The following is a 13,566-nucleotide window of genomic DNA, read 5'->3' on the forward strand; positions in this document are numbered from 1 at the left end:
TTCCCTAATCGTAAAAAACAAGATCCTATTGCACTCTTAGAATATAGAACATTACAGCATAGTACAGGCCTTTCGGCTCATGATGTGCCGACCCTTTAACCTATTCTAAAACCAAATAACCTTATTTTCAGTTATCCCCCGTATCCCAGCGAATATTCATGCCTCAATGTGATATATCGTGACATGTAAGAACTTTGATACTCAATTTACTTCGACTCTAATAAATTAGATTATCTACTCCCTTCTCCGTTTGGTGGGAGATGGGGCGTTCATTCTGCATCCAGTGTTAAAGTGCAAACTGGTTTTAATGTGGTTGGGAGCATTGTGAAGAGCGCAATCATCTTCTTTCTCAATGCCACTTAAAGTAAATGTTTGCAATCTGTGTTAGTCCTACTCTTGCTCCTCCCGTTCACGGTTGTCGCTTCTGCATGCCTGACGAACACGCTGGCCAGGAAGCCGAGCCCGTGTACGGACAGCACCACCGAGGAGCGGCACCATCCTCATTCCAGGGCAGGGCGTTCCTCCGCCGCCTCCGAGTGATGTGCGAGCCGGGGGCTCGGGCGCATGCGTCAGCAGGAGGTGAGAGTGTGTGTGTGTGGGCGGGGCCACGGCGCTGCGCGAAGGAGGGGGTGGGGCAGCCGCGAGTCGATCGGCGGCGGAAGCTGCCACCAGCGGCGGAGGCGGCGGCCGGTGAGTGCGGGAGCTGGGCTGGCGGCGAGTCGGGGAAGGGGAAGGGGAAGGCGAAGGCGACAGGCCTCGCTACGGGAGGGCTGGGGGAATGGCGGCCTGGAGTGGGCTCGGTGGTCCGTCTGGGTGTAACCGTCCTCCGGGGCTAAGTGTGTGAAGCAGCTGGGCTCTCGGCGACTGGCGGATCACAGGCTGGCTTCGGGGGTGGTGGGAACGACCACCTCCCTCTTCCCCTGCCATTGCTCAGTGTGTAAACCCTCTCGCTGCTGCTTATTCTTGTGTCGCTCTTAACAATAGGTAAAATGTAAACAGATGTTGTAACCAATCAGTCATGGAAAATTACTGGAAGCTTTCTCAGGACACTCTTTGGGGGGTCACTTTCCAAGCGTTTGCCCTACCTGAGGCATCGGATGTTTGTTCTATTTTTTCCCCCAGAACAAAATTGGGTCCTGCACGGGTCAAAGTTCACAGTGTTTCTTTTTTAACATGCAATGGTGTAGCTCACTTTATGTGCATTGCTGGGTGGGATGGGGGGGGGGTCTTGCGGTGAATTGGGACACTAGGAAAGAAGATTTTTTAAAGTGAAGTCACGGGTGTCGGGAACATGGCAACCTGTCTGTGAACAGCAGTTCTTGCAAACAATTGATAATGATCTGACAACCTATTTTAGTCTTTCCTAAGTGAGGGATGGCTAATGGGGTGGTTGTCAGGGTTGAATAACGTGGCATTTGCTTTTAAATGTATGCCAGAATACAGATTAGTCTTCGATTAACATTTTACCCTAAGGATGACACCTCCAAATGGGTGTCTTTCAGCACTGCACTAGGGTGTTAGCCTAGTTTTTATGTTGGGAGTCTCTGGAGTGGGAATTCTATCTGGAAACTGTGACTCAGATACGAGTGCTACCAACTGAGCCGCAGCTGCCAATAATGTTTTCCTCTTTGAATGATAAATTGTTGCTGTTAGAAAATGGTAAATTTCCTCATAATTTAGTTTCAAGGAGCATGCATTTATTATAAATAATATTTAGAATATAAGAGAACTGTGATTGTAAAGTCAATGGTTTAGAGGTAGGTGGGGTGGTCATGGGTAAGAGCAACATTCTTCTTGTTAGATTGAGATTATTTTTCTAATGTTGCTATTTCAATCGGCAAATTATGTATATTATAAACACGAGATTCTGCAGATGCTAGAAATCCAGAGTAACATGCACACAATGCTGGAGGAACTCAGCAGGTCAGGCAGCATCTGTGCAGAGGAATAAAGAGCTGAACTCAGGACTGATGAAAGGTCTTGGCCTGAAACATCGCTTTTTTTCCTGTCCGTAGATGGTGCAGAATTCCTCCAGCGTTTTGTGTGTGTTACTATGTATTTAATTTTTGAAATTTATTGATTATGTATTGAGTGCATTATAGTTAAATTATTGAGGCTGAATAATTTGATTCTAATTAAATGCAGAAATCCAAATTGTCTTTGGGTGTGCTGTCTTATGCAGTGTGTTACTGTCTGTTTTTAAAAAACAATACCATGTGTTTGTGATGGTGTTGTGTTGCTTAGGCGTGAAGATGTAAAAGGCAGAGGGCTGCGAGGGTAACAGATTTTAAAACTGTTGATGCAATTTTTCTGATGCTTGTAGGAAGGTAACGATGCGCAAAAACTATTTTTTGGTTTTAAATTGATATAAAGAATTTTACAGTGTCTGGCTTGTTTTCATACCACTTCTAAGCATTTGCACTGTAATGCAGATTTTAGCAATGATACATATACATTTGTATACTGTATGGCCTTTTTTGGCAGTAAATGGCTAAAAGGATATAGCAGTGATGTTTGAGGTAAGAGACTACAGACCTGATGGTTTGGCAGTGACCCATGAAGTACTATTTTTTTTTTTTTTGGGGGGGTTGGATATTGATAGGATCTATTGTATTCACTGAAGAGTTATGAGTAACTAATCCAGATGTCTGGAATCATTAAGTCAAACTTCTGAGATACTGCTGCAAACACTTTTTTTTAGTGCTTGGGTTTTGTGCAAAGTCTAGATTTGTCAAATAGTTTCCTTTTTTAAACAAAATTAGGAAATTAGGGTAGTTCTTCCCCCTACCCCTTTTTCTGTCTATTCCTAGTTTGGGCAGAAAGATGACATATCATTTGGTTAATGGAAAATATTTTTAAAGGAAAGTATTATCTCTGTGTAACCACTGTCTGTTCCTGCAGCCAGATGTAATGTTAGCAAGTGTTTTCAATACTTTTTGTGCAGGCAGCACTTGGCCACGTTCAAAACGTGCTTGTGGTCTTAAGGTACTTCGGGGAAAACTTACTGCCATTGTTTGATTTTAGGAAGAATACCTTTTCAATGAGTACTCTTGGCATTGGGTTGGAATTTAAACCTGTCTCCAGGATGTCAGCTCGGACATCAGATCTAGTTCCATGATGGCAGTGGTGTAGGTAAACCTTAACACAGGATATAATTGAGGGGAAAATTGAGACCACCTTCTCTGAAGCTTTGAGTTGCTAGTTCAGGAGTGGAATAAAGTGAGCCACTTTTCCTAGGGAAGGAAAACAGAAGTGCTATGAGTGGTGTTGCTGTCCAACATCAGTAAGACCAAGGAATTGATTGTGAACTTCAGGAAGGGGAAGTTGAGGGAACACATGCCAGTTCTCATCAAAGGACCAGAAAGGGTGAGCAGTTTCAAATTCATGGGTAGCAACGTCTGAAGGTCTATCCTGGGCCCAACGTATTGATGTAATTTCAAAGGCGGCGCTGCAGTGGCTGCATTTCAGTAGGAGTTCGAGGAGATTTGGTATGTCACCACCGGCACTCGCAAATTTCTATAGATCTAGTGTGGAGGGCATTCTAATTGGTATGGAGGAGCACTGTACAGGATCAGGGAAAAACTACTCAGCTAACTCCATCGTGGGCTCTAGCCTCCTCAACATTGAGGGCACCTTAAAAAGACGGCATCTATCATTGAAGACCCTCTTTGCTCAGAGCGTGCCCTCTTCTCATTGCTGCCATTGAAGAGGAGGTACAGGAGTCTGAAGACACACTGTCAGTGTTTCAGCAACACATCTTCTCCTACACCATCAGATTTCTGAATGGACAGTGAACCCATGAACACGACCTCACTATTTTTTTTTCATCTCTTTTTGCATTATTTAATTTTTCTTGTATGCTTATTGTAATTTATCGTAGTTTTTATGTATTGCAATGTACCGCTGATGCAAAACAACCCATTTCATGACATAGGCCAATGATATTAAACTTGATTCTGAAGCAAAAAGGTATTTCACAACAGGTTAGAGTAAAGTACTGGCCCTGGAAATATTTGCATGGAAGTACCAAATTGGGGATAAATCAAATGATACAAAGGAAAGTGACATAAATTAATCATCAAGGTATGCAAAATTATGAGGGATATAGGTAGGTAAGCAAACTTTTTCTACTCTGGTTGGGTGAGAGAACTAGAGGTCATGGGTTAAGGGTGAAAGTTTAAGAGGAACGTGATGGGGAACTTCACTCAGAGGGTGGTGAGATTGAGCTTTCAGCGCAAGTGGTGGATGCAAGTTTGATTTCAAAAGTGAAATTTGGATAGTTATATGGGTGGGAGGGGAATGGAAAGCTGTGGTCCCTGTGCAGGTTGATGGTACTAGGCAGATTAACATTTCAGCATCAACTAGGTGGGCCAAGTGACCTGTTTCTGTGCTGTAGAGTTCTATGACTGTATTTGATTTTAATGTGAAATGGGAATAAAATGTGCTGGTATTTATTAATGTGCATTTTATTCCATATCTGTACTTATAATTTTATTTTTATATCATTCTTTATTCCCTATGATCTTTATTACCTTTTGCACCAACACACCACAGCAAGTTCCTAATACATGCAAATAAAAGTTAATTCTTAATTTAATTTGAGTGTGAGAATTAGGTTGATTGGGAAAATACGTGAGTGCTGTATCCTGAAATTTCAATAATTTACTAGGTTAACAAATTGGCATCTAAGTTTGCAGAAATAATAGTTATGAAGAAACAGAGATTGGAGTGAGTGAAAAGCTTCAAATCTACATTTTTTTTACAAAAAAACATTTATCATAAATTCAAACCACTACAGTATTATTGCACAATCACATTACAAACAAAAATCAGACAAATCATGACTAACAGACTAAACAATCACATTCCCATCCTCACAGAAGACAGTATTTATCCCCCACAGTGCTCAATGGTCTCAAAGTGCCTCCATGTTGCCCATGGACACCATGTGTTCTTTTTCCACAGCTTCCTAGGGATGTGCAGACTCCCTGAACAGTGTCAGGCAAACCCTCCATTGCCCGTCTCCAGGAGCCGTGGATAGCTATCTTAGCCAGCCCCAGGAGCAGGCTAACTAGGATATCCTCCTCCTTGACCCCTCCATACTAGATGGCCAAAGATGAAAAGGGTGGGGCTGAAATGCAGCCAGGAGACGAGGAGCAGCTCCCTCATATATCGAATAGGCCTTGTGTGCTGCAGTTTATATACTGCAGTGTTGTTCGTTGCCCTGCACATTTGGCAGGTGATAGTTTGCATTAGTACAGTAGCACCATTGATGGTACAAATATTTCCGCACCTCTGTAACGTCTGTGGAAATTTACACTGGTCTGCCAGAAGTCTTTACCAACACTTGCAGAGACAACCAGCTTTGCAACTATCCCTTGATTCAATTGTTTCTGAAGAAATTGAAGCCAGGTAACTCGCCATTATAGTTTGGATGTGATTTTGTTTGCTTCCTGTTCCTCTGACATTAGATGCTTCGTCATCTTTACAGATGGATGAATATCATGACGGTGGTGGGTGCGGGGGTGAAGATAACAAAATAAGCTGTATTGTCTTCTGGAAGTGGAAATGAAATACTAAATATTGAAGGTTATGAATCACTTTTTGGAAAATTGTCAGTATTATGTAACACTACAAATTTTCGGCAATAGGGTGAGCAATTGTATACTTCACAATTCTGTCTGGGAGGCAAAGTCACAGCTGGTTGTGAAATTTGAAATGCATGGGTAACAGAATAAGGAATACAATATTCTTTTTATTTAATTAGTTTGTATTAGCTATTCATCTTTTTCATAAATGTGAATATTATTCTAATATTAAATGATTTTTGTAAGAAAGTTACTTGAAAAAACTGTGGTCTGCTGAAAGGCTGAAACCACCAACTTGTGTGTGTGTGTGTATGATGCTTATGAAGTGCTTTAAGGTGTTAGCACTTTTGAAGAGAGTGCTAGTAACTCTTAGACTAATCTTTGTGTGGAATCACGCTTGTGATTTGTTGTTTGCTTTAATGAATGTTACACTTTCGGAGCTGAGGGGAAGCACAAGTAAAAGGCTGAACATAGTTCATAATTTTTTTCACCCTGAATCTATTTGTCCAAAAAAAGTACAGCTCTAGCGATGCAGGTTTGGTAGTCAGACTCCATTTAAGTAGATACTTAATCTTTGAACTTTTATTCTTGAGGTTACAGAGCCACTGTCTACGGACCAGAATGTTGTGCAGACCGTTTAACTTACTCTAAGATCAATTTGACCCTTTCCTCCCACGTAGCCCTGCATTTTTCAATAATCCATGTGCCCATCTAAGAGGTTCTTAACTGCTAATGTATCTACATCTACCACCACCCCTGGCAGTGCATTCCATGTGCTCACCACTCTCAGCTTGTATTAAAAAAAACATATCCCTCCATGATTTCCTCCAATCCCCTTAAAATTTTACACCCTTGTATTTTCTCAAGAGCCATTGCCTCCCTGAGAAAATGTCTCTTGATTGTCCACTCGATCTGTGCCTTTTTATTCCTTGAATCTTACATTCTTTCAAGTATATTGAGCATTCTTTGATTTGATAAAATGGTTTGTGTAAAGGTTTGCCTATTGTCTGGTGTTCGAGAAAATTGGGCAGGTGAGAAATCTTTGTTAGTTTTTGAAATTGCTGACAGCACAAGAAGAATTGTGAAGTGTTCATTTAAGTGATGTAGTTTTTGTTGGAAGGGAGTGGCATATTTGTATATAAATTTTCCTCATTTTGCTGTTAAGTCTTTCCTGCAGTTTAACAAGATGCTGTTAGCCACAACTTGTAGTGAAATCTGAATAATTGTGAAAGCCAGTGAGTGTTGCATTGTAAATGGATGCTTGTAGGGCAGATATTTTTCATTAGCCCTTTGTTCCCTAACATTAACTGAACATATTTTGTCAAGTTACCAGAAAAGCTGCCAAAAATGATTCACAATTTTAACCATTGTCTGTTGGAGATTAGACTACTTCGTTAGCAAAAAAAAAGTATGTTGGCTGATGCAAATACTCTTAGTGGCCACTTTATTAGCTACACCTGCACACCTCGTTAATGCAAGTATCTAATCAGCCAATGGCAGCAACTCAATGTATAGAAGCATGCAGACATGGTCAAGAGGTTCAGTTATTGTTCAGACCAAACCAGAATGGGAAGAAATGTGATCTAAGTGACTTTGACTGGAATGGTTGTTGGTGCCAGAGAGGGTGGTTTGAGTATCTCAGAGCAATATGCACAAAATGTTGGAGGGACTCTGCAAGTCAGGCACCATCTATGGAAATTAATAAACAGTTGACGTTTTGGGCTGAGACCCTTTATCAGGACTGGAAAGGAATGAGAAAGATGCTAGAATAAGAAGGTGCTGAGGTGAGGGAGAGAGAAAGGAGGCCAAATTAGAAGGTGATAAGTAAAGCCAAGTGGTTTGAGGAGGGGGATCAAGTAAGAATCTGGGTGGTGATGTGTGGAAATGGCAAAGGACTGGAGTAGAAGGCATCTGATGGAGGAGAGTGGACCATGGGAGAAAGGGAAGGAGGGGCACTGGGGGAGGTGATAGGCAGGTGAGGAGAAGCGATAAGATGCCAGAGTAGGGAATTGAAGGGGGAGGAGTGTATTTTGGAAGTTTGAGAAATCGATGCTTATGCCAGTAGGTTGCAGGCTACCTAGATGGAATCTGAGAGTGGCCTCATCATGGCAGACTAGAAATTTCTCAGAAACTGATCTCTTGGGATTTTCACACACAAGTCTCGAGAGTTCACAGTGAAGCTTATGAAGAACAAAACCAAAATCCAGTGAGTAGCAGTTCTGTGAGTGAAAATGCCTTGTTAATGAGAGAGGTCAGAGGAGAATGGCCAGAATGGTTCAAGCTGACAGGAGGGTGACCTTAGTTCAGTTAACCACATGTTACAAGAATGGTGTGCAGAAGAATATCTCTGAATTCACAACATGTTGAATCTTGAAGTGGGTGGGCTACAGCAAGAGAAGACCACAAACACACACTCAATGGCCATTTTATTAGGAACTTGAAGTACCTACTAAAGTGGCTACTGAGTATATGTATGCTGGACAGTTGTCTAACAGCAGCAGTTTTCTTTGTAACAAAATTATTGTTAATACTCAGCAGCTAACTTTCTAGTAGTAAGAATGCTCTGTGGGTAAAAGTGAAATCCTATTGTTCCTTTGGTCTTGCATCTGTTATTTGTAAATTGAAATTGATAATGACCAGCTACATAATAACACTTGGAATTTAATATAACCATATAACAATTACAGCACGAAAACAGGCCATCTCGGCCCTTCTAGTCTGTGCCGAACGCTTACTCTCACCTAGTCCCACTGACCTGCACTCAGCCCATAACCCTCCATTCCTTTCCTGTCCATATACCTATCTAATTTTTTTAAAATGACAATATCGAACCTGCCTCTACCACTTCTACTGGAAGCTCATTCCACACAGCTACCACTCTGAGTAAAGAAGTTCCCCCTCTTGTTACCCCTCAGCTTTTGCCCCTTAACTCTCAACTCATGTCCTCTTGTTTGAATCTCCCCTAGTTTCAGCTGAAAAAGCCTATCCACGTCAACTCTATCTGTCCCCCCCTCATAATTTTAAAGGCCTCTATCGAGTCCCCCCTCAACCTTTTACGCTCCAAAGAATAAAGACCTAACTTGTTCAACCTTTCTCTGTAACTTAGGTGCTGCAACCCAGGTAACATTCTAGTAAATATCCTCTGTGCTCTCTCTATTTTGTTGACATCTTTCCTATAATTCGGTGACCAGAACTGTACACAATACTCCAAATTTGGCCTCACCAATGTCTTGTACAATTTTAACATTATATCCCAACTCCTATACTCAATGCTCTGATTTATAAAGGCCAGCATATCAAAAGCTTTCTTCACCACCCTATCCACATGATATTCCACCTTCAGGGAACTATGTACCATTATTCCTAGATCACTCTGTTCTACTGCATTCATCAATGCCCTACCATTTACCATGTATGTCCTGTTTTGATTAGTCCTACCAAAATGTAGCACCTCACACTTATCAGCATTAAACTCTATCTGCCATCTTTCAGCCCACTCTTCTAACTGGCCTAAATCTCTCTGCAAGCTTTGAAAACCTACTTCATTATCCACAACGCCACCTATATTAGTATCGTCTGCATACTTACTAATCCAATTTACCAGCCCATCATCCAGATCATTAATGTATATGACAAGCAACATTAGACCCAGTACAATCTAATGGAAGATTGACCGTGATAGTAACCACAATTATAATTAATCCTAAAACACATGGTCGACGTTGCAGTGTACATGAAATTACCAAGAAGTTGGTATTAGGGAATGAAACTGGGTGGCTACCCCTGAGTAGGAAGGTCTAAAGAACTTTTTTTACTGGCGTCATGAGGAAATATCCCATCCAAAGTATTATCTTTTTATGTCTGTCCTTTGGAAGTTAAGTGATTTGAGATTTTAGTCTGGTGTCTTCGTGTTTACTTAAATGACAGTACTGACTGAAGAAATACAGTAAGTTTAGTTGTCTAAGCTAAATGTACAAGTTACTTCAAACTCAGATTGGAATAGAAGTGTGATAGCTTCTGTTATCCCGTCTAAATCTCTTAAAAGTAACATTGATTCTGTTTCTCTCATCTTTTCATTCGGGATTTCAAGTCGTGATTCCATCCTATGAACAGACACTTTTCCTTGTGTCAACATCCTTCAGAATCAGATTGAAGTTTATTATCACTGACACAGGTCATGTGTTATTTTGTTTTATGGCAGCAAAGTCTTAACCTTGCCTCTACTTCTTGATTGTTTCTCGTATGATAAATAGTTTCTCTGTATTAACTCTATCTACACAATTGATTTAAAAGAATTGATCAAAATCATCTTTCAGGTTATTCCACTTCTGATATGTCACTGTTTATAATTTAGCTAATATTTTATGCATCTGCTTCAGAGGCATTGCATCTGATAACCTGACATTGTCCTCTAGTTAAGAGAATACGAGCGTTTTGCGGAGATTCAGCACTATGTCTTTACTCTAACGCCTTTAAAGCCCAGAATATCGTATGCTTTAAAAAAAAATGTTTTTAATCTGTTGTGGAAACTTCAGAGATCTATAAGCCTATGTTTCTAGGACCCTGTCATTGCACTTCCTGTTGTGTTTCCTTGTCCTTCCTACCAAAATATTACTTTGCAGGTCTGAGTTACTAAATCTGTTTTGCAAGGAGCTAATTGATCTGTAAATCATGAAGTTGTATGCTGCGAATAACTGGGAAATATTACTCTAATGGCGTTGCTAACACCTGATAGCAAATACAAGTACCGTAGATTCCGGACTACAGAGCGCACCTGATTAAAAGCTGCAGGCTCTAATTTTAGAAAGAAAATCAATTTTGTACTTGTACAAGCCGCACCGGATTTTAAGCCGCAGGTGTCCCACGTTGTAATATGAGATATTTACACAGAAAGATATTACACGTGAGGATTTTTTAACTTTTAATTAAATCCGTATGGTAACATAAACAAATACATATTGCAAATGCTTTTTTTCGAACCGTGCCTGTAACACGGCTACTTTTAAATATACATACGTATCGGTAACACACAAATTACGTTGCGTATACTTTTTTACTGAACAGTGCATGAACAACATTCCAATATCTCCTAACGACTGGTAAAAAAATATATACTGCAGCCTACTAGGAAAAGTTATTGATCGCCTTTAACTTAAAAGCTGCATCATATGTTTGCAGCGGGTCTAATGCGCTCGCCCCCTCCTTTCCGTTTATCGCAAACCGGTATTTTCCCCACAAGACGTGGCGAAACCGGATGTGACGTCATAGCATCCCGGGATGTAGTACAGAAAACAAATATACTTAAAACACTTCTAACTTTAACTAGAAAATACTAACAAATGAATTACTAAGCGAAAATATTATAAACTAAATAACTGCCATAAAGGCAGCACAATGCTTTTCTTCGAGTGTTTTCCATGTTGATGAGGGTGAGTACAAATGACTGATTTACAATAATTTAATTGTGAAAGTGCGCTTGATTTATCGTACAATTTCATTGGACCTCTGTGAACTACTCATCAATTTTATTGGTCTACTGTTACGAGGCAAAATGTTTTTGGCGGCATGAAAAAAAACCATGCATTAGCCGCACCGTAGTAAAGGCCGCAGTGTTCAAAGCTGTTCAAAGCATGGGAAAAAAGTAGCGGCTTATAATCCGGAATCTACGGTACCTTATCTGAAAATTGTTATTATTTCATCAAAGGTGAGTGTTTTTAAGATAATTAAATTGAATTAGGTTTACATAAGGAACTATGAAAGATTGCAACTTTTAACCATTTTTAAAATATAAATCAAAGTTTCTTTTAAACTGCCTCATCTTGTATAGAGATGTACTGTATAGATTACCATACATCTGTAATGTGACTTTGATCTGTGCTGGACCTTTAAGACAGGTCAATAAATGTTCATTATATTGACATTACTTGATATAATTTAAATTGTGCAACCATCTGGTACGTTTTATTCCCAGAATCTTACTCCCATTAGCAGTCCATGACCATTTAAGTTTATAAACAGCTGCAGAGCGGTTTGGCTAGTCCTGGCTCTCTGCTCTTGCATGCACTGCCAAAGATTATTATAGCTGAAGCTTGGCTATGTGAAACACATTCATTTTTTTTCTTTCTGTCAGGAATGTAGGCAAAGAGTTTCCCCACAAGGATGAGAGGTCACTCTATTTCCCTTTATGCTGGTTACAGGGAGTGTCAGCATTGTAAATTCCCAGCAACAAGCAAATTGCACATTTGGAAGAACTGGCATGTCTGGTCTTACTCAGCTCCGAATGTTTTTATGCTTTGAAAATATTTTTACTTTCTGCTTAGCTTTTACAGTTGCACTAGCCTTTGATCTACACACTTCCTAATTTTTATTAAATTTCTGAACTATATATGAGTAAAAGAGAGACAACAATGGATATTGGAGTGCTGGAAAATGACGCTGCAGATGTAGTGATGGGGGACAAAGCAATGGCGGACCCAATCAATAAGTATATTGCGCCAGTCTTCACCGTGGATGACACCAGCAGAATACCAGAAATTCGAGAGCGTCAGTAGGTGGAGCTGAATGTCGTTGCCATTACTTAGGAGAAAATACTTGGTAGATAAGTCACATGGACTACACTACTTCTAAAAGTAGTAGCTGAAGAGATTATGGAGGCATGAGCAATGATCTTTCAAGAATCACTAGATTCTGGAATGGTTCCTGAGGACTGGAAAATTGGAAATGTTACTCCACTCTTTGAGAAGGGAGGGAGGCAGAAGAAAGGAAATTATAGGCAGGGGTGAGATTTTGGAGTACTTGGCACATGATAAAATAGGTCGAAGTTAGCAGGGGGACTTGGGAGTCCTCGTGCAGGATTTCTTAAAGGTTAACTTAAGCAAGATAATGGATGGGTAACCATAACTGATTGTGTCATGGTGACTTTTGACCTTCTGCACAGTCTGCCAGCAAGGAAAGAAACAGAGTGCAAAAACAAAATCCTTGAGATGTTTAAAAAGACAAATATAAAGGGAAATTGTACTGTGTTGTTGTAAATATTGAGCATTATGTGTATATATTTAGCTGAAAATTCAGATTCTAAACTTACAATTTCAATGTACAAGAAGGAAGCACGTGCATTTTAAAACCGCAAACATGAGGAAATCTGCAGATGCTGGAAATTCAAGCAACACACTCAAAATGCTGGTGGAATGCAACAGACCAGGCAGCATCTATAGGAAGAAGTACCGTTGACGTTTTGGGCCGGGACTGTCCTGATGAAGGGTCCCGGCCCAAAATGTCAACTGTACTTCCCATAGATGCTGCTTGGTCTGCTGCGTTCCACCAGCATTTAGCAAGTGAATTTTACTACTTTTAATTTAACCATGAACGATTCTTGTGCCTTTTGAATTCATCTGGGTATGAATGTCATTTTTTAAAATGTCCTGTTGGATTAAATCATGTTAGTGTTGTGTTGAAGCAATATACAGTATACGGAACACCAGTGGTTATTAGGTACAGGAGTGGAACCCTGTGTGGTTTTCTGCTGCTGTAGCCCACCCACTTCATTGTTTGACATGTTGTGCATTCAAAGATGCTCTTCTGCACACCACTGTTGTAATGTGTGGTTATTTGAGATACTGTCTCCTTCCTGTCAAGTTTGAACCAGTTTAGCCATTCTCCTCTCATTAACAAGGCATTTTCACTCACAGAACTGCTGCTCACTGGATGTTTTGTTTTTCACACCGTTCTTTATAAACTAGAAACTGTTGTGCATGAAAATATAGATTGCCAGGTATGATACTGTGGCCATCACTGAATGATGGCTGAAGGATGGTTGTAGTTGGGAGCTGAATGTCCATTGTGTCTGAGGCGAAGTGGGTGCTGTGGCTCTAATGGTAAAGAATGGCATCAAATCAGTAGAAAGATGTGACATAGGATCGGAAGGTGTTGTTTCCTTGTGGGTTGAGTTAAGAAATTGGTAAATGGCAGTTATATACAG

The 13,566-nt window shown here is 40.4% G+C and overlaps 1 protein-coding gene across 2 annotated transcripts in view; it reads left to right on the forward strand.

Annotated features, from left to right (window-relative positions):
- Positions 1-240: 240 nt before the first annotated feature.
- Positions 241-13,566, forward strand: part of rnf19a (ring finger protein 19A, RBR E3 ubiquitin protein ligase) — an 80,214-nt gene continuing 66,888 nt past the window's right edge. Inside the window, exon 1 of one of the 2 annotated variants that reach the window (XM_073051506.1) lies at positions 241-579. The gene's annotated coding sequence lies outside the window, so the exon portion shown is untranslated. Of the gene's footprint in view, positions 580-607; positions 691-13,566 lie in introns of those variants that run through there. The other variant, XM_073051488.1, reaches the window with a different exon arrangement.

The sequence above is a fragment of the Hemitrygon akajei genome, chromosome 1, assembly GCF_048418815.1.
Source record: "Hemitrygon akajei chromosome 1, sHemAka1.3, whole genome shotgun sequence".
Classification (NCBI taxonomy): domain Eukaryota; kingdom Metazoa; phylum Chordata; class Chondrichthyes; order Myliobatiformes; family Dasyatidae; genus Hemitrygon; species Hemitrygon akajei.